The 24248-nt window shown below is 38.8% G+C and overlaps 1 protein-coding gene across 5 annotated transcripts in view; it reads right to left on the bottom strand.

The window, feature by feature from the left end:
- ARHGAP28 (Rho GTPase activating protein 28) overlaps window positions 1–24248 on the bottom strand; it is a 223163-nt gene that overhangs the window by 152263 nt on the left and 46652 nt on the right. Inside the window, exon 1 of one of the 5 annotated variants that reach the window (XM_039218729.1) lies at window positions 17424–17478. The exons of 3 other annotated variants lie outside the window; for them this stretch is intronic. The gene's annotated coding sequence lies outside the window, so the exon portion shown is untranslated. Of the gene's footprint in view, window positions 1–5926; window positions 6004–17423; window positions 17479–24248 lie in introns of those variants that run through there. One more of the 5 variants, XM_039218730.1, reaches the window with a different exon arrangement.

The following is a 24248-nucleotide window of genomic DNA, read 5'->3' as shown; positions in this document are numbered from 1 at the left end:
ATAGAAAAACAGGGTAAAAGTGTTATGTAAATTGCCTGCGTACATCTGAGGCGAGGTCAGGTACCCCCTCAGATAGGTCAGACTCCAAAGCTGGCGCCCCATACTGCCATGGCTCTCCTGTGTCAGATGCATATCTCTGTGAGAGGCGGCCTGCTTCTTTCGAAAGACTAGATTTTATATCATGGTCAAGGGCTCAACTCTGGAGTTAGACCCCCTGGCTTTGAAACCTAGTTCTGCTGATGATCAGCCATGTAAACTGGGGCAAGTCACTTGACTTTGGTGTGCCTCAGTTTCCCCAGCCATAGGTAATAGTATGTATATTGTAGGAATGCTCTGATACTAAAGGAGTTAATATACATAAGCCTTTTGGGTAATGCCTGGCACATAAATGCTCAATACATGTTCATATACATATTATTAAGTAAACTCTTTGCTGTAACATAAACTACTTCAAAGCAAGTATTACATGTGAAGTCGAGTATTACAAACCTATTGCATCCTCAGTACTTCATATAATCCCTGATATAAAACAGATGTTCACTACAGTTCAATAAATAGATGAATATCTAGACCAAAGGATTATAAATAAAAGTTCTTAAAATGGCCCAATGTTATCTGACCTGCCATTACCTCCCTCACAACACCTCCTGCTACATGCTGCCTAATTTTCTTCACTCCAGTAACACTCGCTTTCTTCCTGTTTCTTGGGGGGAAAAGGCACCCTAGGGCCTTCCCACTAGCTGCTCCCTCCAGCAGATTAGGTCTTCTTCAAATCTCAGTTTAAATTCTTTTCCTTAGTAAATCTGTCCCTCCACCCCATTTTAAATTGCAACAACCCCTCATCTAGGTCTCTTGGCACCTCTTATACCTTTGTCCCTCCTTTATTTCCCCCTACTACGATCATGTATCATAATACACTACATACTAAAACGTAACTTATTTATTTCACTTATTTTCTGCCCCTAGAACGTGAGCTTCATGAGAGCAGAAACTATCATCTATTTTGTTATATATACTACTATATCCTCAGTACTGAGAAGAGGGCCTGACAAAAAAATATTTGTTGACTGATTAATGAATATAAGCCGTTAATTTACTAAAGATCATTATTTCAATTTTGTGTGAGCCTGAATATAGAACTTCATGGTGATGCATGCTGGAAAAAAAAACAAAAAGACTGATCTTTGGGTAAAGGTGGTGATGAGATGCTAGTAAAATGTAAATGCTCCTTTTCTAGAAAGCTACTTTGTATGTAAGTTAAACTGGTATTCAATTTCTGTATTATATCTATATTCATAGAAAACAGAGGAAGTTACCTGTTTTGTGGGAAATGAAAAGATAGTCTTTTGTTTTCCACAAGCACACATGGTAAGTGGATACTGTTAAGCTTTCTCTTGGTCTGAAACTTAGATTGACTGCATTTCACCTAAGTTAAATGTCTTTTTTTTTAAATCAGCAAAAGTAGGATCTTTTGTCATGGCTTTTTTCTTTTTTAATGTTTACTCGTTTTTTGAGAGAAAGTGCAAGTGGGGGAGCAGTAGAGAGAGAGGGAGACACAGAATCTGAAGCAGGCTCCAGGCTCTGAGCTGTCAGTATAGAGCCTGATGTGGGACTCGAACCCACAAAGAAATGATGATCTGAGCCAAAGTCAGCTGCTCAACCAACTGAGCCAGTGAGGCACTCCCCTCTGTCATAGCTTTCTAATCCTAAAGTCTTAAGGGAAAGAACAAAAAATTTTCTGTGCCCTGATCAGGTCCTACCAAAATTAACTGAAATAACAGGTACACAAAAATGCTTTGAGCAGAGATTCCACTCCCTAGGGAAATTTTTAAAAATCTTACTTCTGTTTCCTAAATTACTATTTTATTGATCTGGAAAGAAAAAGACTAAGACAATACAGATAATATTAATAAACTATGCTTTTTTTCAGATTCTTTATAAATACAATAGACCTAAAAATGCCTGCCCTGTGTCACATATGTTACAGTACATATAAGTATAGTAGGTTAGTCTAAACATTTATTATATTTGATATGCTATAAAGACAATCCTCCATAAAAACTGAATTTAAAAGTTAATGCTCAGTTTTTATTTTTTTCAGTTTCTTTTTAAAACTTCAAATCTATCTTTCAAAACCCTACCAAAATCTTACTACTTCCAAGCTATCTTACCAGGTTCCTTCACTATTCAGAGTTAAACACTTATTGTTGGGTACTGTTAACACCCGTATTCGAAATGACTTATTTACACACTCATCTCCCTTTGAGATTCTGAACTGGAGGGCAAGACACTTATCCATGTGTATGCCAGAGCCCAGAACAGAACATGGCACAATGTGTTTAATAAATGCTGAACTGGATTACTGAACCAAAGTAAATAAATAAAATGAAGTCAACAAAACAAAATGACACCAAGTATGTTAGAAAGTAGGTATATTTGGATTATAGCAGTATCAATTTTCTGAAAGTCACTTTTGATGATGATTTTCTTAGAAAATTTGTATATGTGTCAAAAAAAAATGTGTGAAATGATTAGTTTTTTCTCTAAGAGGAACTCTGTTTCACGGGTTTCTCTCAAGGAACTCAGCTGAAAAAGGCCACTGCCTTTGCAAAGCTCTTCTATTTCCCCAGGTAGGAATGGCTGCTGCCTCCTTTGTCCCCTCAAAGCGGGGGACAACTTTCTTTAAAGTTTCAAAAGAACAAAACAGCCAAAGGAGAGCCAATCAGATGTAGGGATACAGAATGGATATGTAATACTTCTTGATAACTGCCTGCTCTCATACTTTCCTTCCCTCACCCCCAGGGCCAGAACTGCAAGCACCGTAGGGAAAGAAGAGGGAGAAGTTATGATACGCCATGGTCACTTTAGCCCTCTCAGCCACACCCCTGCCCCTTCACCCTCTCTCCTAAAAGATCACCGCTGCCGTCCCCCTTCCCCATGTGCAGGCCACGCAGCACCTCTCTGGCAGCCCATTCGCCTCAGCCTTGGAGCTGAGAGCATCCTACAGATACCAGAAGGCACACACCATCCTGGACACTGGCCAACAGATTGGGAGGAAAAAGTCCAGACAGAGTTGTGATCCTGGTGCTTAGAGACTAGCAGAGAAGAAAATGAAACAAGTATTTGCAATACGTTAGATGAACGCTGTGATACGGTAAATAAAGCTAAACTGGGGTTAGACTTAAACACCTGTGTTAAGAATATTCTACCTTGACAAGAACTGAGGAAAAGAGACAGGGTCATTTCTACATGAGCGCAGGGCTGACAGCTCCTCTCTTCCCCAGTTTTCTGATCAGTAAATGCAGGATGATACAACTACCTTCCTCGTAAGTAGTTCTGAGAATTAAACGGGTGGCATCAGGTACAGCACTGTGAATAGGGCCTGGCTCACAGTGAGTGGTCAATGCACAAGATGGGATATGTCTTCCAGAAGGGCAGCCAGTGTAACTCAGGCAGTATCTGAAATGAAGCGGCTTCGAAGTTTAGTCCTAAAGAACGGAAGTGAATCCACTAGAGATACATTACTTTGCTAGGGCTGTCCTAACAGTGATCCTTCCACAGGCTGGGTGGCTTACACATAGAAATGTATTTTCTCACAGTTTCAGAGGCTTGAAGACTAAGATCAAAATGTCAGCAGGTTGGTTTCTCCCGAGGCCTCTCTCCCTGGCTTGAAGATGGCTGCCATCTCACTGTGTCTTCGTGTGGTCCTCCCTCTGTGCCAGTATGTGTCCTAATTTCTTCTCGTAAGATTAGTCAGACTAGGTAAGGGTCCAGTGGAACAATCCCATTTTAATTCAGTTACCTCTTAAAAAGCCTTTTCTCCAAATTTAGTCACATTCTGAGGTACTGGGTGTTAGGACCTCAACATATGAATTTGTGGAACACAATGCAGCCCATAACAGTGGGGGAGGCAGGGGGAGGCACAGAGAAGAAGGCTGTTTCTAACGGAAATTACTATTAAATAAATATTACTATTAGAAATGTTACTATTTCTAATAACACGTGTGAATTGAAAGAGGATGGTATACAGGTGTGTAGGGGGCTCAGTAGGTTAAGGTGGCTCTTGATTTCAGCTCAGGTCACAATCTGGAATGAAGCTTTGCGCTGAGCATGGAGCTGGCTTAAGATTCTCCCTCTCCCACACTTCTGTGGGCACTCGCTCGTGTTCTCTCTCTCTCTCTTTCTCTCAAAAAAATGAAAGAGGATGGTGTAGCATGTTGAAAGAAACTGAGTGAACCTAAACCCTTTTGCAGTATAGATTATAAAGAGGGAATAGCAAAAGTTGAAGCTAGAGAGGGAATGAGAAGCAAATCAGACCATGGGGTGGGGGGGTGGGGGGCAGGGCTTACAAGATAGTTTAAATTTTAAGCAGTGGGATTTTATCCTCAGGGAAATGGGAAAGCATTTTGGAATTTCAAGTAAGGTGCATATGTGGCATGACTGAACTCCATTTTAGAAAAACCATTCTGTCTGCATTATAAGAAGTTTTTGGAGGCAGAGTGAGCACCCAGGATGCATTGTTTTGTTTTGTTTTGTTTGGGTGTAGGGAGGCATTTAAGACAAGTGAGAAAGACCGATGGCTTGAACATGCCTTGGGGATGCAAGAAACTGATACATTCTGGAAAGCTAATCAATGGACCTTGTGATTGATGGGGGGCCCAGGAGGGGTGGGCAAGGAGGAGGATGATTCCCATGTTACCAGCAGGTGGGTAGATAATGGTGAAGGAAGATGACAAAGTCAAATAGACATTGTGAATTTGAGAAACCTATGGGACTGCCAGGATATCACTGGCTATTGATAGTACCTGTTGATTATTAAACTCTTATTATACAGCACCAGATGTGTCAAGAACTCTATACATATTATCAAACACCTTCCTATAAACGAGGAAGCTGAGCCTTAATGAGATACTCAACCATGGCACCACATCCCTTCCACACCCCAACGGCCCTCACTGCCACCCCTAGGGACACCAGTATCTTGACCTCTGATACCATAAATTAGTTTTGGCCATTTTTGTACAGTATATGTATAAAAGAATACAGTGTATGCTCTCTTTCATACATGTATACATGCATTTTAAAGTCTGCAACCTAACTTGAGAAAAATAAAGGTTGATGTAGACAGAAACATAAGTATAGTCTCATGAACGCATATTCCCATATTCTAAGGACCCCTGAAATGGATATATAGTACCTATGCATTTGAATTGCCAGGTCAAATCAGTACCATGAAATGAAACCAGGTAAGAACAAGGCCCATTTCGGTATTGTATCCCTTCAAAGGCATTCAGTCACTGACCCAGACTAACTGTAACAAATCCCTTCATATGAATTAAAGATTAAATGTAAAGCAAATAGTACTGTGAGAGCAGTTTTAAAGGGAAAGTTCTACTTTAATATTTTAAAGTAAATGCAGGTCAGCTTTGGATAATAATAAATTTGAAATCAACTCTAATTATTGCTTTAATAAAACAATCCCTTTTTCTAGTTAGGAATCGTTCACACTACTGAGGAACTGAAAGTGACCTTAGAAAGTATTTTGAATGTTTTTAAAACAATAGAAATGTCAGTAAAAGATCAACTTTTTACTAGCTTTAAAAATTCTTTTCTAAGGCAATTCCACAGAAGTTGTGCATTTAACTTTTAGTATTTTACTCTATGATCATTATACTATATAATTTTATCATGTGCTTGCTGAATTCTGAGTTTGTTTCTGACCTGGACCTAAGAATCTCTTGGGGGGGGTGGAGATTACAGTTTTATTTTTAAGGTAGAATCTTGCCTCTGATAGTTCTCTTATGAATTTCAGTATTTTTACTTTCAATCACAGTATAAGACACTGATAAAATTTTACTTGGAGGGTGAAATCAATCACATTTGCAAATTTACTGCTATCCAACATTTGTAAGGGGGGAAAACTTACCTATTCGCTGTAGTTCTCCAGAACAGTTTTGTACATTTGAACTTTCATGGGCATGCATAGTTAGGATATAATTCCATTGCAGACACTATTCACATCATTTTTTAGCAGACTGAATTCTTTGTGTGAACTCCTACTGCAAATCTTTTGATACTAAATTCCTCTTAAACCCCGAAAATTCCTGATTATATTCTGATGTCTGTCTCCTAGAAAAGAGCCAACAATTACCATAGTCTTCTTGTTGATCCAAACAAGGTTCTGATTACAATCTTAATCTCTTTTTGAAAACAGAATCAACCACCTGTGACCAAAATTTTTACTGCAAGACATTCTGCCTTTAAAATCTATGGGGAGCACCAACTTCTGCATGAAATTTAAAGTCAGGTTATTATTTAGCAGAGAAACTCTGCACTTGAATGTGAAATCCTAGTCTCTCTCTGTATTAGCTTTAATTTTTTTCAAGGTCAGATAGCTAAGAATCTGTGAACATGTGCAAATGTTACCTATTTTTAACTTTTCATGTTTGCTCTTGTCATTGCCATATTTATTTCCTGTCATAGATGAGTTGTAAATTCCAGTTCCTTCACTCATTTAAGCCTGATGTTCCATAAACATCTCTGGCTTATTTAAAATTCTTAAACTTGTTGCAGAGCTCAAGCTCTAAATATACATCTATTTATATATTTTTAATATTGTATTTATTTACATATATTGATATTTATTTATACATAGGTTTATATTTACTTTTATTTATTTTAAACATTTTCATAAATGAATATATACTTCTATATATTTATATATATTTAATATTTTTATATATTTTTAATTAATCAGTCATATAGGATGACTTGGTAAAAACTAACAACATTTTAATAATAAGTTAGAGAATCACAGAAGTGAAAAATGTCATCACAACTCTATATATAGTACAGAAAAGGAATAAATCGATACAGACCACCTGAAGTAGGGCTTTTACTGATCACTACCAGGATGTTCTAATGAGATCTAGAATTTCCTTGTTCATTTCTAAGCTTTATTTTTTGAAAAGTCTAATTTTTTCCAAATTTGACAATCAAATCCTTAATAAAACATTATGAAACTTAAGTAATTGTGTCTAAAAGGATCACATTTAGTTCTTAGAGTAAGAACTAAATCCACATCGGCTAAGATATCTGAATTTGCCTCCTTTCCAATTATATATAAGGCATCAGTGGTGGCATAAAACTTAGAAGAAAAGAGAGTAAGCTCTGGAAAGAAAAAGCCTACTCCATGCTTGCTAAGTAACATTTTAATTGATTTTAACCAGTATTTTCCTCAAACTTACATTATACAGTATCACATGTGAAGTAAGTATGATAAAAAAAAGAACTTCAATAAAAACCCAATTTCCACACTATTTTAGAACAAATCTAAAGCAGTCTTATGCCCTTACCTGACTCTTGCTTACAAATAAATTATTTCCTGTTTTGCCTTTGATCTTCTCTGATTAACCACAACTCCCATTTATGTAAGACAATCAGTGGACAGATACAGAGTGAGAAAAAGTGACAAGTACCATAAAATCTCATTTTCAGGTCTGTCTACCTATAAATCTTTAACTAGACCAGCCAACTAGGAGAAAATCTGGATAATTTATATTTCCCCTTCTTTCCCTTCTTGCTTTCTGGTATAATATTAAAAGGCAAGCAAGCAACAGACTCTAGAGCCAGCTCGATGCCCTATACCAAAAAAGAACAGAGCAATCTTACTTATGATGCATGGATCTTACCCATTCCACCACATTCCCATTTCTCATCTGATACAATTACAGTAAGTTTGCCACGGGAATTTCTTACTTCGAATCTTCTAAACAGTATTCCTAGCAAACCTACAATGCAAGACATATGTGAAAAGAATTCCTCAAGCTTCAGCTTTTTCCCAACTCCTTCTCTTCAAAAAGTGGGAAGCAGCTATTGGAACACAGCACAAAGAAAGGACTCAATAGTACTTGGGAAAATGGCACTCAAAGTCAAAAACCTCTAGCTCAGGAATTGAACTGCCGAGTCCTCCTCCAGGGGAAACCATCCTCGAAGCCTCCTGATGTGACAGGACATCCAAGGGGCCGAGCTCATTCATTTTCTTCTGGGGCAGTGCAGTGTAAGAGCTTGATATCTAGTCCTGCTTGCATGGGGTGAACAACTCTGTGTTCAATGGTTCTTTTCTACTGAACTCTGGAAAGACCCTAAACACCAGTTTTTAACAAACTTACTAAAATTACTAAGAACACTGGCAATTTAGTCTGTCCTGTGTCTCTGAAGTCACAGGTCCTATTAACTTTACAAGGATAGAAAGGCATAATACAAGAGGGAGATCACAAAACGTTGGAAAATTATATATACTCTTGTCATTACTTAACTTTTCAAAAACTTTTCAACATTTATTTATTTTTGAGACAGAGAGAGACAGAGTACAACCAGGGGAGGGGCAGAGAAAGAGGGAGACACAGAATCTGAAGCAGGCTCCAGGCTCTGAGCTGTCAGCACAAAGCCCGACACGGGGCTCGAATTCACGAACCATGAGATCATGACCTGAACCGAAGTCGAATACACAACTGACTGAACCACCCAGGTGCCCCTCGTCAGTGCTTAATTTTTAATTCAATGGGACAAATAGGTAGAACACCAAACACTACTTAAATGATCCTTTACTAAATCTGCATGAATTTTCCTTCCCTGGGTAACATCAAGATAGCTGTAAATCCAAGCTCTGTATTCATCAATATGTCCCTATAATTCCTAACTAAAATACACTCCTTCCAATATGCAATGTGGGCCAAGTTTCTGCTCTCATTATGTCTGCCTCCGATCCATCTCTCTAGACACACTTGACTTCTTTAGGTTCTACTCCATCTGTTTCCCTTTCTGTCTTTCAATCCTGCTCTGGTTCCCCCCCCCCCCCCGTCTTCTCCATGTATCTCCACAGAATGCATAACAGGGCTTCCTCCTGTTTTCCAAACTTCACCATGTTACAAAATGGCTCATTCCACTAATCAGTTTCCAAGTACCCAGAAACTACTGCTATTTTCCATTTCTGATAACTATTAAACAGGGAATATTCTCTGTAAAGGGTCAGAAAGTATATTTTAATGTTAGATATTTCTGTAAGAGTTATTTTCATTACTCAGGTTTTCAACACATCTGTGACAACATGGATGGACTTAGAGGAGATGATGCTAAATGAAAAAAGTCAGAGAAAAACAAATACCATTTGATTTCACTTATATGTGGAATCTAAAAAATGAAACAATAAAACAAACAAAAGCAAAAACAAAACAGAAACAGACTCATAGATACAGAGAACAACCTAGTGACTGCCAGAAGGGAAAGGAATGGGGGGGTGGGGGGATGGATGAAGTTGGTAAAGGGGATTAAGAAGTACATTCTTCCAATTATAAAATAAATAAGACACAGGCATGTAATGTACAGCATAGGGAATATAGTCAGTAATACTGTAAAAACTGTATGGTGACAGATGATAATTAGAATTATCATGGAGAACATTTCTTATGTATACAAATATTGAATCACCAGGTTGTACACCTGAAAACCAACACATACTATTTGTTATTAGTTTTCAATTTTGGAAAAAAGGAGGAAATAAAAGTTAAAGCTACAGTGGGATATTTCCACTGTGCTAGAATAATAAACCAGAGAAAGAAAAAAATAGATGAAAAGTTCTTTTCAGTAGAATCTCTTTAAACAAAAGGAATAATTTCAACAGCCACAAGCAAACTTCAGTGTCACACAGTCAAGGCCAAAATGTTCCATATAAGATGAGGAGGGTAAGGCTATTACCCTGTGGCTGTGATACTATATGGAATACAGGCATTGGGCCTGTGTCCTCAGAAGGTATTTTATTTATATATTTACATATTTGCATTTACATTTTTATTTGTGAAGTTAACCTTATCATAGCATAATTTGTACATCATAAAATTCACCCATTTTAAATGCACAATTCAATATTTTTAGTAAATTTAACAAGCTGTAAAACCGTAACTATAATCTAATTCCAGAACATTTTTCATCAAATTATTTTGACAATCATAATGGTTGCTCAGATATCTGTTCCTTTGATTTGAGAAAGCTGACCTCCTTAGAAATCTCGTGTCTAGTTCAGTGGGATGGTTCCATGTTAACCACAAATGTAGCCTTGGTCAGATTACTGTGAATCCTGAATGACCAGTAAAAAAAAAATGGTTATTTCTTTCATTTATTACATTTAGATTTTTCTAAGAAGGTAGCCTAGAAGGAAAAAGATATACTGTCATATTAACTAATGCATTTCAAGTGTGGTTGTATAAGACTGATTTCAATCCTTCACTTGCAAATAAACACTTTTTGATTCTTTAAAAATAAAAAGGTAGAGCAGGGAGGGGGAGAGAGAAGGTGGGCAGGATGTGATGATTCAAAGGACTGTGCAAAATATGAATAGTGTTTCGTGAGGGGAGGAGTTGTTGATTCTTACATAGATCTTACTATGTGGCAGCCAGTGTTCTAAGGTCTTCACTTACATTGATATTTTTAATCCTCACGAGAGGTCTGTGAAATAGATGCTACGACTCTCCTCAGTGAGGACTTGTCAAGGTCCCACAGTCAGAAGAAAAGCCAGGGTCCCCACCCATGCAGTCTGGCTCCAACAGTCTCCCCTTCACCAGATTTGCTTTTTTCAAACCTAACAGAGTTGATCATTTCACTATCGGTGAGGCTGAAAATTAAATTAGCAGTGACTTATCGCCAAAATGCCCCAATTCTTTTGTGACCATTATATGAACCGTAATACACATACTAATTTAATTGATATTTCTGGTGTATATTGGTAATACAAAGAAACTGCTCAAATGCTGTCCAGGAATGATATTCATTTTAGAAAACATGGGATACATTTTATATTACTTGGATTCCAGCTTAGGGTGACCATCTGTACTGGTTTGCTCAGAAAGATCCCAGTTTATACCTGTTGGCCAGGCGTGATTGTACAGCACCTGCTTTTGCTTTCAAACCATCCCATGTGGACAGTAAAATATATAGTCATTCTACTCACGCACAACCAATGTAAATGGCACAAGTCACACTGCATAAAATTCATATCCAGTCTCTTTATTACATAATTTTTCATGTCTTTCTTTATAGCAACTTCAGAAGTCACTGGTCTATCCCAACAACAACAGTGGCTGCCCAGCATTTATTCTGTTTTCATGTATATCTTTTTCTTGTTGTATGATCCCAGCCCCAAGCTTTCCATTCAACAAGAATCTTAGTGTTATCATTTCTACCTATAAAATTCATTAGGACTACTGATGATCACTAAAACTTCTAAAAGGCAAAACTAATACAAAACAAACACCTTCCTCCCCATCTCAATATATATATAATGAAAAACTTTCTACCAACCTAAAGCTACACGAAGTTACCTCTGTAAATGCTAGTTTATATTCATATATGCTCATAAAAGTGAGTGTTCTATCGACCTTTTCTTAATACATTACAGGATCTGATACATCCCCACATGAAGTTTAAAGTGTCTAAGGTGCCTTGGTTGGTTAAGCATTCAACTTCAACTCAGGTCATGATCTCACAGTTTATGGGTTCAAGCCCTGCGTTGGGCTCTGTGCTGTCAGCTCAGAGCCTGGAGCCTGCTTCAGATTCTGTGTCTCCCTCTCTCTTTGCCCCTACCCGGCTCGTGCTCTCTGTCTCTCAAAAATAAGTAAATGTTAAAAACATTTTTTAATTAAAAAAAGAAAAAAAGAAAGTGTCTTTTATTCATCTTTGATGCAGTATCTGCATAAAACTGACAAGTGCTACATTTGGTTTCAATAACTATGATTCTTTCATTGTCTTATCCTAAAATCAGTTGGTTTTACCACTGTGAGCTCAGTGCTACCTCTTCCCATTTCTCTGCCTCTTCCTTCAAACACTTCACTTCCCTCTAGTCTTTCTGCCAAATGACTGACTCTCTTCCAGTACCTTCTAGTCTATGATAACCACCCTAATGACATGTCTATCCTAAGGACTCCATGGTCACTTTTTTAAAACATTATTCAATCTCACGTTCACATTATGCTTCCCATAATGCCTCTGACTCAGTGGTTGCCGTAGTAGGCCTAGGCTTTCTCCATGTTGCTTTACTGTTTTTCTGAAAAAAACTACTTACTTTTTGGTCCCCTTATGCAAACTCCCTGACCTCCTTCCCCTTGGGTCAGGTCCATCTGTCCACCCAGAGGTATAATCTTCTTGAGAAACTCAGCTGGCAAATAAAACTTCCCAGCCTCTGGGCTTCACTTACCCTATGGCTTATGAAGATCCTTAGGAAACGGACCTGCAGCAGGAAGGGAGGAAATTCCTGCCCTTGCTCTAAGAGACTGGATTCCATTACTTTACTGTTGTCTCAGTCCACACAGTTACAGATGGTGGAGGATATAGCCAATCACTAGTTCTGGAAAGTTGTTCACGCCAGCGTGAATTAGTATGTGGAAGACAACTATCCACTGTATCCTGCTTAGTGGTTTGAAAGTTCTGACAATGTTCTCTCTTTCTTAGCCAGCAAAGATTCTTCAGATCTCAGTTTTTAAGCTTACCTTGATTATGATACCCAACACATAACTGTGTTCATCTTTAATTTCCCTATAATGTAGCTTTTAACATGATTTAGCTCCACTAAATGGTCTCAGTTATCCAAAGACAGGTTTAATCTCCCTAAGATAATGACATATGATTAAAGGGTGTTCTATAAAAGCTGTTTCTACCTTTCCGGAAGAAACTGCAGTAAGGTCTGAAGAACACATTTAATAGAAAGAAGTGGAGTTCATTAAAGGTGTAAAAAAATAAAAAAGTACTTACAGTTTCAGAATCACATGGGCCAAAGGTAAATTATATATTTCATTCTATAAAAATGTTTTAAACAGCCATTTCTCCCTAATTATCTGTTACCTTGTTCCTTCATGAAAATGGTCTCATTTGAGATAAGTAGACATCAAGAACAAAGATGAAATCATTGCAAACAAAGAATCAATTGTGGCTTATATTTTAGAGCCATTGATGTGATACATAAGCACAACCTTGCTAACTTAGACCCAAAATTGACCAAATCTTAATCATGCAAAGTGAGCATGGCTCTTTGTTGCCATCTTTATACACCTAGGCTCCTGGAAGAATTTCAGCAACCTCTTCATCTTTTATGGACAAAGACAGACTCTACTAAGACAAAAATCAGTATGCTTGAGTGAAATGTTTCCAGATGAAACTGGACCACAGAGTAAGAAAGATCCAGTAGCCACACTTCTGAGAAGACCATCAGAACTCAAAACATAACAAAAATAAAATGTCTCAACTCATTCCATTCTTCCATATATTGCCTTTTCATTTAATTTAAAGTATCTATTTTATTAAGAATGATTTTTAAGACTCAATCACCAGTCAAACATCAAACTCTGTGAGGTTTTACATATAATGTTCTTCCAACCATGGTCCACAACTATAGAACAAGGGGAAATTCTGTCAGAGTAAATCACGAGATTGTGTTAGCCCCTTGAATCACATATACAGATAGGGGACAGGAAAAAAGATATACAGAGTTTATCTCAACTTTCCTTCACTGTAAACATAATACTTGTTCTCACTGTCACTTTGCGTTAAATAACATAGGAATACCTTTAAAAAGTTTTTAAAGGCTGATATGAAGTAATTTATTTTTAATTAGACAAGAACAGTGATTCTCATGTCAAAGTAGTGTGTTTCTTTTTCTTACTTTAAGCTTTCACAATTCTAATAATGTACTGAAAATGAGCAGAAATATTCCATACTCCCTTTCAAAGACTCATTCCTTCAAAAACAAAAAAAAAGTACAAAATAAGTTCACCCGTACTCTCTCCCACTGGGCACACAGAGAGCACCAGTTCCTTATTTCTCTGTCCCCTCTCAAATTATAGCCTAGACTCAGAACCACTTAACTAAGTGACATTTTTATAAGATACAGAAGCTACTGGTTTATTAGGAAAGGTCTGGGCTCTATTTTTACCTAATACTCCCAGGTACAGTGTTTATAGCAACAAAAGGAAAAAAAAAAAAGTCATCAGTCAGTGGGTCAAAGACAGAAGCAAGTTGAATGATTACGAGCACATCAAGAGGAAAAACATAAACCCAGAACTTGGTGCGATGATACTGACTGCATTTCTTAGGAGCCTAACCTCCGCATTCCTGAACCGTGACCAGAGATGATAAAGAGGTGTTGAGAGGAACAAGCGACCTCATTGTTACCTGGCTGTGCTCTTCAGCTGAGAGGAGGCAAAGCCTATGTGTCACCACACAGCAATTCCAGGCTAATAACTGACACCACCCCAGACGAGAAGTTTCCAGAACCCGCTTCACAGCAGTCCTTTCCGCTTAGACATGCTCCTCTTTGTGCAGTGGCTGAAGTGGATTTAGCAGCTGGTTTTGCTGAGCCTGGAGCCTCTGTCATTGAGGTCTGTGACAATGGGAGACACAAATGGTCTCAGATGTGGACAGAAAAGACGGTGAGAGAGCAAGCTAGACAGAGAGGATCAAGAGAAAGCTCAGAAGGAAATCTGAATGTTAAGTACCAGTTCACTACTGACTTGTGATGCCAGTGATACAATCAGAATAGGTAGGAAGGTCTGTTCAGCTGCCTGGTTTGAATTTGGGACTGAGGACCCGATACTTGATGATAGCATTCATAATCTTTTGAAACAGTTCCAGAAACAGCAGTCGCTGTACTAAGTAGGGGAAACAATTCCATGTGGCCCCATTCATATTTTCCCATTTATTAATGCCTATAAAGAGCAGTAATAGGCATTAATAAAAAACATGGCAGAGTAGAAATCTTATTAGTCTACCAAAGGTAAATGGGCACTGGCCAATTTGTACAGGGAGCTAAAATTAAATTCTTAATATGATTTAATGTCAATTAAATGCTTACAATAAAGAATGACCACCCTGGAAATTAATCTATTTAATAGTTAAAATATAATCAAATTGGTCTGTTCTACAAATGTAGCCCTCCATCCTTTCTAAGTAATTCCTATTTTATGAAGTTGGATTTGCCAGATGCCTGGAATTTTTTTTTACATTTTGGAGATATGTCTTCAAAATGGAAGCAGCTTTGCTATTTTTTATAATAGGAAAATTGGCTTCTTATCTTAGCAATTGACAATTAACTTCATAACCCTAGAGAATTTCAAAGACAGAAAATCAAACAAAAATCAGGAAAGAAAATGAAACAGCAAAAAGCATGATTTGTACAATTACAGAGAGACAGCATTCTAGGATTTCGTAATCAATCTATGATGTTGCCGCTGTTAATAGATCTGGCAGTGCCACCCCCACAGAGACCCAGTGGGTACTGCAGACACCCCACTGCAGTATACATTTGTCTAATCTTCTGAATCATCCCAAGCTACTGAGCCCTAAATTAGATGCTGCATTTTAATAGAGACATATCATCTCCAAGAAGAGGGACTGCTATACAATGAGGTCATGGAAATTTTACTTTTACAGTGTGAAAAACAAACACATTTCCCTTCTCATTCACAATTTACAGCCTGGGATTGTAGTGTTTTCATTTTTGTGTGTTTTGGGTTTTTCGTTTAATTTTTCTTTTTAATGAGCTAAAATCTGACTAAGTGAAAATATAAGCAACTAACCATGTGGAACCTGACCTTGATGATAATTTCCCTGTCTCTCTTCAGGGTTTCATTTTCTATTTCTTATTTTATAAGAAACTGTCTTCTGTAATCAGTTTTAACCAGAGTCAATTATTTTGTTTTTCAGCTCTGGGGAAGAAGCTCCGCACACCGCCCCCTTCCCTCCATCCCATAAGCATTGACAGGACGTGCTGTTGGGTACTGGGATCGTAAGGATAACGGTTCCAGTGCTTAGGGGACGGGGTGCAGCTACAGAGGCAAAACCATCATTATTTTTGGAATAATAAAGCGAGGGTTGCAGTAGGCTCTAGGCTCACTGGGAGCAGCACAAAGGAAACGAACTGGTGCCGGATGGAAGCAAAAAGGAAAAGGTAGTGGGGCAGGATTTCTATACGATGTAATTTGTGACCCAAGACCAAACATGACAGGCCTTAACCTGGTGCAGAAGAGTGGGGAAGAGGCGCTTCAGGCAAGGGAAGCAGCACGAGCAGAAAGGGGGCAGAGGGTCGTAGTTAAGAAGCACAGGCTCTTGTATGTAAATATTACCACAATTTTCTTTGTGTTTTTGTTTTTTGGGTTTTTTTTTTTTAATGTTCTGTTTTAGAGAGAGAGTGTGTGCGCTTGTGCACAAACAGGGGAGGGGGAGAGAGCAGGAGAGACAGAAGCCCAAGCGGGCTCCGCACCATTAGCACAGAGCCCAGTGTGGGGCTCTAACACGCCAACTCAAGATCACGACCTGAGCCAAAATGAAGAGGCAGTCACTTAACTGACTGCGCCACCGAGGCGCCCCACCACAATTTTCAAAACACCAGCAGCAGAGGTTTTGGAGTGAGGCCACTCTACTTCACTTGGGCAAATGCCCCACCCTCTGTGTCATTTCCCAATCTGTAAAATGAGAAGCAAAATAGTACCTACCTCCTGGGAGTAAAACTCTTGGGGCTTTATTCACATAAAGCACTTGGACCAGTGCCAGCTTTACAGGAAGCACTAAATAAATGTTAGCATTTATTATTCTGTATACAGACCCAGAGATGAGAGACTGCAGGGCACCTTCAAGGGCACAATGAGTTTAAGTTGCCTTCCTAAACAGAAAAGTCCAGTAGACAGAAGAAAGGAATCCAGAAAAGAAAACTAGGCTCAAGTTTATCTTTAAAGGTATTTTTGAAAAAAACATGCTTGTTGTTTTATATTTTAGCCAAACAAGATGATGGATGTTAACTAAACTTGTTGTGACAATTATTTCACAATATAGGGAAGTCAAATCATCATGTAGTACTCCTTCAACTTACTCAGCACTGTATATCGATGGTCTCTCAATAAAACCGTGAAACAAGAATTATTTTAAAAAATAAATGACATTTTGCAGATATCACTTTTTTCTCCCTGAGGTCCTCACTGAACTTTAAATGTGCACTGAGGGTATATCTTTGAAGCCATCTGTATATACTTCAATTGCTACTTAAGAATAACCTATCAATACAAAGTAACGATATCTTCCAGCATGAAAATACCCGTTTACAAAGGGCAGGCTGATCCCCGCCCCCTAATCAAACCACATCCTCTATCCCAACGTCTGAGAAGGAGTGCACTTTTACATCTATAAATGCCCAACACTCCCACAAAAACCCACATTTGGTTTCACACACACCATCTGACAGTCTGTGAAGAGAGAAATATTATGTTACGATGCCGCATGTTATATGGGAAGGAATGACAAGATGACAATATGAGACAATGTAATGAGTCCTCCCCATAAAATAACGGTACAGCAATATTGGAATATTGGAGGCTTGAGTTACTTACCATCTTAGTTTCCTCACTGGAAAAGTAAGGCTAGGTGTTTTCTAAGGACCCTTGGGACCTCAAATGTCCTGTAAACTACTTGATGAACAGGATGTCTGGAATCAAGGAAGAACAGAAAATCCTGAGTAAGAAGGAATATCTGTCCAGTCCAGAAATCTGTCAGATAATGCTACCAAGGAATGTTTATAGGAGAGGGTGGTATTTTATTTGGCTTTTATGTCTCTAATTTTCCTAGAAAGACACACTACTGATTTACTACTCAGACTTCAGCTAACCTTTCTTCAGTCTCTAGTGTGAGTGCAGTGCGGCTACTGGTAGATAATGTGCAAACAGATCAGATCAGTTGTTTGCTCTGATTGACTTTTAGCTCAAACATTTTTGCCTCATGTTGTTATGATTATATCGGCTAAAGATGTACTAAAAGCTTTATCCCTAATCTCAGAAATGCTCCATTTGCATAAACAAACATTTCTCTCTGTCTTGGCACACAAGAGTAGGGATTGGTGGTCACATGTGCAGAGCACACACCTGCATGGGGATCTGAAGAAAGCACTAGAAACACCAGAAACACAGCAGACTCCCAATAAGGAAAAGGGCCTTGGACTGTGGGTGTGAGGGTCAAAAGGATTATTTCTTTTGTCATCCTAACAACAATTTGCATAACTTCCACTAGTCATATGTGAAATACTGAGAGGCTTCCACTTCCTCTACACCTTCCTTAAGAAGTGGCTAAAACTCAGCACCTTCTTGTGCCATGATCTCATTAAACGTTGATGCCAACATTTTTCACTTCTGAGAACAGACCTATCCTATTCGTACAGGTATTAAATTGTAAGCCTAGGTACTCTGAGCCTCTGCCCAGGCAGCCTCCCACATTAGCCCAAAATGCCCACGCCACAGACACTGCCCACCATGGCAATGCCATCCAGAAGTGCCCTGATTATAGGGAGACAGACTTGAACGGCAGCCCCCACACTGCAGGCATTCTAGCTGGCCCTCAGGTTAGCCATGCGCTATTTTTATATTGAATTTCTCTTCCAGTTGTTCAAAGCTAATCTCTAGGTACTAGGGAAACAACCCTCTCAGGATCTATAAAATGATCATAAGAGCTATAAATGTAAAGATCCTCAGGATGGGGGGTGCAGGGGAGGGCAGATTTTAAATACTAATTTGACCAGCATCTTCTTAACCTGTGATTCATGGATTACCTACATGTGTACGTTTCACAGGGGCATAACCCCTTTATTAGATTCTCAAAGAGTTAGATGATTTGAAAAAGCTAAGGACTACATGATAAAAAATAGTTCTTTTTTAAAAATACAACTCAAGTCCCCAAGCCAGAAGTGACAAGAAAACATAAAATGCATTACTTTTTAATTCATGTAAATATCTTTGAGTAATGAAGACAATTCCAAATTGAAAGGCAGTATCTGTTATACATGTTTAGTTTGTGACAAGTTATCTCACTTCAATAGTTTATCAAATAATTTTGACAAAAGTATTCATAATTTGGCTTTAAGTAAATTCATCCTAAAGCAGGGGGAAAAAAAAGATATCCTGAATGGAAAACAGTTTCCCAAATTAGGTACTGCTGCAGCAAATGGATCGTTTAATTGAATACCTGCTGAACTTGAGGTCTACTCATGCTTGGGTATGTGGAGAATTCTATTCTAGGGGTAGCATCATTCCAAGAAGGCAGAAAACCTGTAACTGAATCTCTTTATCACTTTCCCAAAACAAATAGGGTTGCATTCCATAACCCCAGCAGCCACGGGCTTAACTGCAGCTGACCAAGTTTGAGATGACCTCCAAAATCTGTTCTTAGCAACATTCTTGTCTTCATGGAATTACCGAAATGCCTGCGGGGGTTGGGGTTTCACTAGCATTGAGTTTAAGTCTTCCCCCTCTGCATGTCTCGTATCCCTCTTGTTCACACACGGCTAAAACTCTGTCGCCCACGATACCCAGCTGTGTCATCCAACCACAAGGAAGCTAACTGGGGATAAGAGCTGTCTATGGCTCTACCAAATGTGAAGTCTGAAGACTGGGACTTTGAACCCCTAGGATTCTGGCATATGTTTATGATTATTATTAAGCCAGCTACCTCCAGTGTGTAACGAGTTTCTATCCGGTATTTGACTGGGAGGGTACATAAATTCTGAGAGTTCTAAAAGAAGTTTTTGTTTAAATCTGATTATTTCAAAATTAATTTTTCAGTAAATTATATGGGATCTATAAAGAGTTGAAGACAGCCTCCCAAAGTGAGGTATTTTTTATTATTTTCATTGCTTTGGCTAAAATAATTGGTATCTCTTTAATAACTCATTAGTTAAGCCAACCCCGTTTCACAAATAAAATCCTGCAAATATGTGTACAGAACTACTTCCCTCACCAATCCTGGATACCTTCAAGCTGAATTACTGGACCCTTCCTACACCCTCTCTTTGACCACATCCCTATCCGTACGCCAATATATGCACATCACATAGTATATATCCACATGTCTAACTCAAACACCATTTCTTCAATGAAGCAAATCCTGTATTCTCTCCAGTAATGAGTTCAAGCCCCACAGTGGGCTCCATGCTGGGTGTGAAGCCTACTTAAACATACACACACACACACACACACACACACACGCAAACACACAGAGAAAATATTCAACAACATGTTCAGACATCTTGGAAGTCTCTGCTTTATTCAAATTGCATTAAATTTATTCTAATGTACCAATATAAATAGAAATATTAAATCTAGTATACATATTGATAAAAAGGTAAAATATCAGTGAATGGTCTCTTTAAACTTGAACAAAAAATAAAAATAAAGTGCTGTGGCAGCCTTAAATGGTATCCAACATTCCTATTAATTGGGCTACCAATTTATGATCATCAGAAAAATCAGTTCTGCTTACTGGACAGGCTCTCCTTTTCAAAGAAAGGCTGAAAGACAAACAGTTACTGATATACCAATACCGATTTGGGTAGGCTGGTTGAAATAAACCAAACTCTGAGTAACTGAAGCCACTAACACTGGCCACAACTTGGGCTTACTGCACAGACAGCTTAAGTACCTGAGAGATCAACTAAATAAGCAAAATTAAGAAGTGGAAAGGTGTTATTATGCAATTAGCACAGATCTAAAGCCATGTTTTGGTTAAACATCTAGGAGTATCTAATTACCTTCATTTCTAACTTATTAAGAGAGGAAAACAGAATTAAGTGTTCAAAGAATCCCTAGATCAATGGAACCCTTCCATTATCCAAATAAAGAAACGGGCGTGAACTGTGTTCAATCTGACCATAATCATTTCACCCAGAGTGCGCATGGACTCAGACTCCCCTCACCCAGCCTGAGTGATACCAGGAAGTGGCTGTTATGCTTTTTCCTCCCACAGGCTCTTTAGCCAAAGACACTTCCTGCTCGCATTCCTCACTGATCTGTGCTTATCCTTTTTTTTTTTTTTTCAATGAAAGTTTAGTTGACAGCCAGTGTTGAATTAGTTTCAGGTGTACAACATAGTGCTTCGACAATCGATACACCATGAAATACACTGCCGTAAGCGTAGTTGCCATCTGGCGCTATATGACATTATTAATCATATTATTGACTATATTCCCTATGCCGAACTTTTTATCCCTAAGACTTATTTAATTTATATCTGGAAGCGTATGCTCACTCTTGGAGACTTTACTTACACATCCTCTGTTCTCTTAGAGAACCCCACTCATTGTTCCTCCATCATTCTTTTCACCATGAAATACCAAGTGTCCACACTGGGCCACTGGGCTAGGGGCACAGAAGGAGAGGCGGCCTGTCTGTCCTCAGTGAGCTGCACTTCAGAGGCAGCTGAAATAACCTGTGAGGAAGTCTGTCTATTCTCACTGATGGATGGACTATTAACCATTTTTGTAGTCCCAGAACCCAACATATGGTATACAGAGGCTTAAAAGATGCTTGTTCAACTTTACCTTTATTGTGAAAATTGGAGTTTAAGTTCCTGTTTTAATGAGTAAAATAACCCTTAAGCAAAATTTAACGTTTAAAATGGGAGGGTTTCTTTAGCTTCTCTTCATGACCCGTTTCTGACTTTAATGTATCTAGGCATACTCTTTTACAACTGTCACCAGTTTTTGATTTTTATTAATTATTCTTCACTTCATACCATATTGCCATGAGTTTATGTTAAACTATGAGTAAAGGCTAATTCAGTGGATCCCGAGAAAGCAGGTAGCATGTAAAATCAAAACAGTATATTCCCTAAAAGATTACCAATCCAAGATTTCTAATGCTTTTAGGGTCAAAAATCGTAGCAAATTCTGAAAATATCATCATATATTTGAGAGATTATTAATTATTATGAATGAATTGTTCATATATATAGTACCTAGCACTGTATTAGGCCAGGGATACTGAGAAGAGGAACACATGGCCCTGGGCATCAGTAAACTCCCGGCCTTTAGAGAAGTCAGCTACAGAAGCGCTGCTACTAGCTAGTGGGGGAAGTGCAATGCCAGAAGAATGAGTGAGGTAGATAGAGAAGGCACAGCAATAGATATGCCCAACTTGATTTGAGGGGGAGGCAGGCAGGGAAGAAGATGTCACAAAAGAAGTGATGCTCAGATTTTAGAAGATTTCCCTGGTAGCTCCCTGACCACAGGACAGATCTCATGTCCACATTTCAGCCTCCACTACCTTCCATCAGCAACCATTTGTTAAGACTCTATGGAGCACCAGGCCCTAGGATGGGGGAGGGGAAGGTAGTTAAAAACTCTGCAACGAAGGAAACAGAGAATATTCTTGTCTCAACAGGGCTTCTCTACTACTGTGGGGCTGGGGTTAAAGTTTTATCCTATATGCAAAAAAGTTATGGTCAAAAAATTTTAAATAGGACCAAATGTGTTTGAGTCTTGCATTTTAGAAATCTAGGTTTCTTTCTTGACTTTGATGGAATTTTCAGCCTTTTGGGGTAAGTTTTAAAAGCTCCCTCCTTTAGTATGCCTTTTCTCTCTCTGTACCTTCCCATAAGCTAAGTTTTTATAATAGGTTCTACTTGCTCTGTTTCCTCACCTCACCCTTCAACCTGCAGCAAACTGGCTTCCACCTCTACAACGTTATTAAATCCACTCTAGCCAAGATCTTCACTGCTATCCTCCCTACAAACCCGCGGGGCGGGGGGAGGATTTTCAGTTTTAACATTATTGGTCATTTAGCTACCCCTCATAAGGCTGTCCGCTCATTCTAAACCCAACGCCTTGGTGTCCAGAATGCTCCTAGTCTCTTGATCTCCCAATGCTCTCTCTGCCCTTCCCTATTTGGCACCGCTCCCCAGGTTTCTACCTTTGTTCCTCTGCCGTCTCTACACTCTATTCTCCCTGCCACATTGCACGCAGTACTGGTTTTAATTCTCTCCTGAATGCAGACATCTCTCATGAATAAAGAGCTTAGAATCTTCAGCCTTGATCTCCCTCCCAAGCTGCCAGCAGGTAGAGCCAACTACCAGCTGGACATAGACACTCAGTATAATTTTCAATATTCACCTGCTAGACTCATCTCCCCATCTACAATCTGCTCGTCCACCGGAATTCTCAATTTCAGTTAATAACACTTCAAAACAGAAACCCAAGTAATTTTCTCCTGGCCCCCAGTATGCATCTAATCATCGAATTATACCAACTACATCGCTTGTTTCTCCTCCAGAATCCACTACTCCCTTTCCTCTGTGCTCCCACAACCCCTTATCATCTTTACTTGAACAAAGGCATTATCCTTCTAAATTATTTCTCTACCCCTAGTGTTGGTCCTCCTTAGAACAATCTTTTACACTCCCGAGAAATAAGAAGATTGCAAGCCAACAGTTGTAAGATTACAGTTGTGATTTTATGGTTTTGAATTCAATACCTCTGAATCCAGCCTAAAAGAATAAGAATGACCTGAATTGGGTATGAACAGGTTGGAGATGGAGAGTGGAAGAAACAGAAGAGAGAACAAACCACATTAAAATCTGGTTTACTAAAGAGAGTTCCTTCTTAAGACACATAGAGTCCTTCTATAGGCTCTAAAGAAAATTGGTGCTAATTTTTTTTAATTACCATAATAAGAACTACTTTAGAGTCTGGATAAGTACCATGTTTGTTTAAGATTGGTATAATAGAAATCAGCTTCACTCAGGCTTCTGCTAAGCAGTGACTCATGTTGTTTTAGCTGGTGTTGACTCACTGCCCCACAAAGGATGACACTGCTTTAAATAGGCAGAGCATGGCCTGCTTTTTCCAATGACATGCTTCCAGCAACTAGAAGAGGTAGGGGTCCTCTAGTGCGGAGCTTTCTGCAACTAAGCACAATTCAGACTTTACAAAAACAGTTGCCCGGTCGACCTTGTAATCACTGAGCTTTATAAATGAGGAGGGAGAGAAGTTAAGTTGTGGTATGTTAAAAATCACAGGGGCCAGGCATCCTCTGTTTTTCAAAACAAAATCTGCGGAAACTTACAGTCAGCTCTTTTCCCATTTAATTGCTTACTCTATTGAGGTCAGCAAATGTTTTTCTTTAAGATTCCAATGAAAAGCCACAACAAGTATGTTTTCAAGACTCTCCACGTTAACTTAGTGAGATAACGTAAGGGTAGCTGTAACCATGTTTGAAAGGAAGCTAAGGAAATGCCATTCTCATAATTGTTGCCACCTTTTCTCTGCTTCTATACCCTTAATGTTTCCCAGTGAGAGAGCCAGTTTCCCCTGCTGCCATGATTTCCGCACTGTTAACCTGACTGCTCCAAGAACACAGGAGACCACGTTGTGGGCCTGCGCGGGTGACCAGGGTCAG

This window comes from Hyaena hyaena, unplaced genomic scaffold (assembly GCF_003009895.1).
Source record: "Hyaena hyaena isolate Hyena2069 unplaced genomic scaffold, ASM300989v1 scaffold_777, whole genome shotgun sequence".
Taxonomy (NCBI): Eukaryota; Metazoa; Chordata; class Mammalia; order Carnivora; family Hyaenidae; genus Hyaena; species Hyaena hyaena.
The sequence above is the reverse complement of the archived record's forward strand: the minus strand, read 5'-3'. Positions and strand labels throughout refer to the sequence as shown.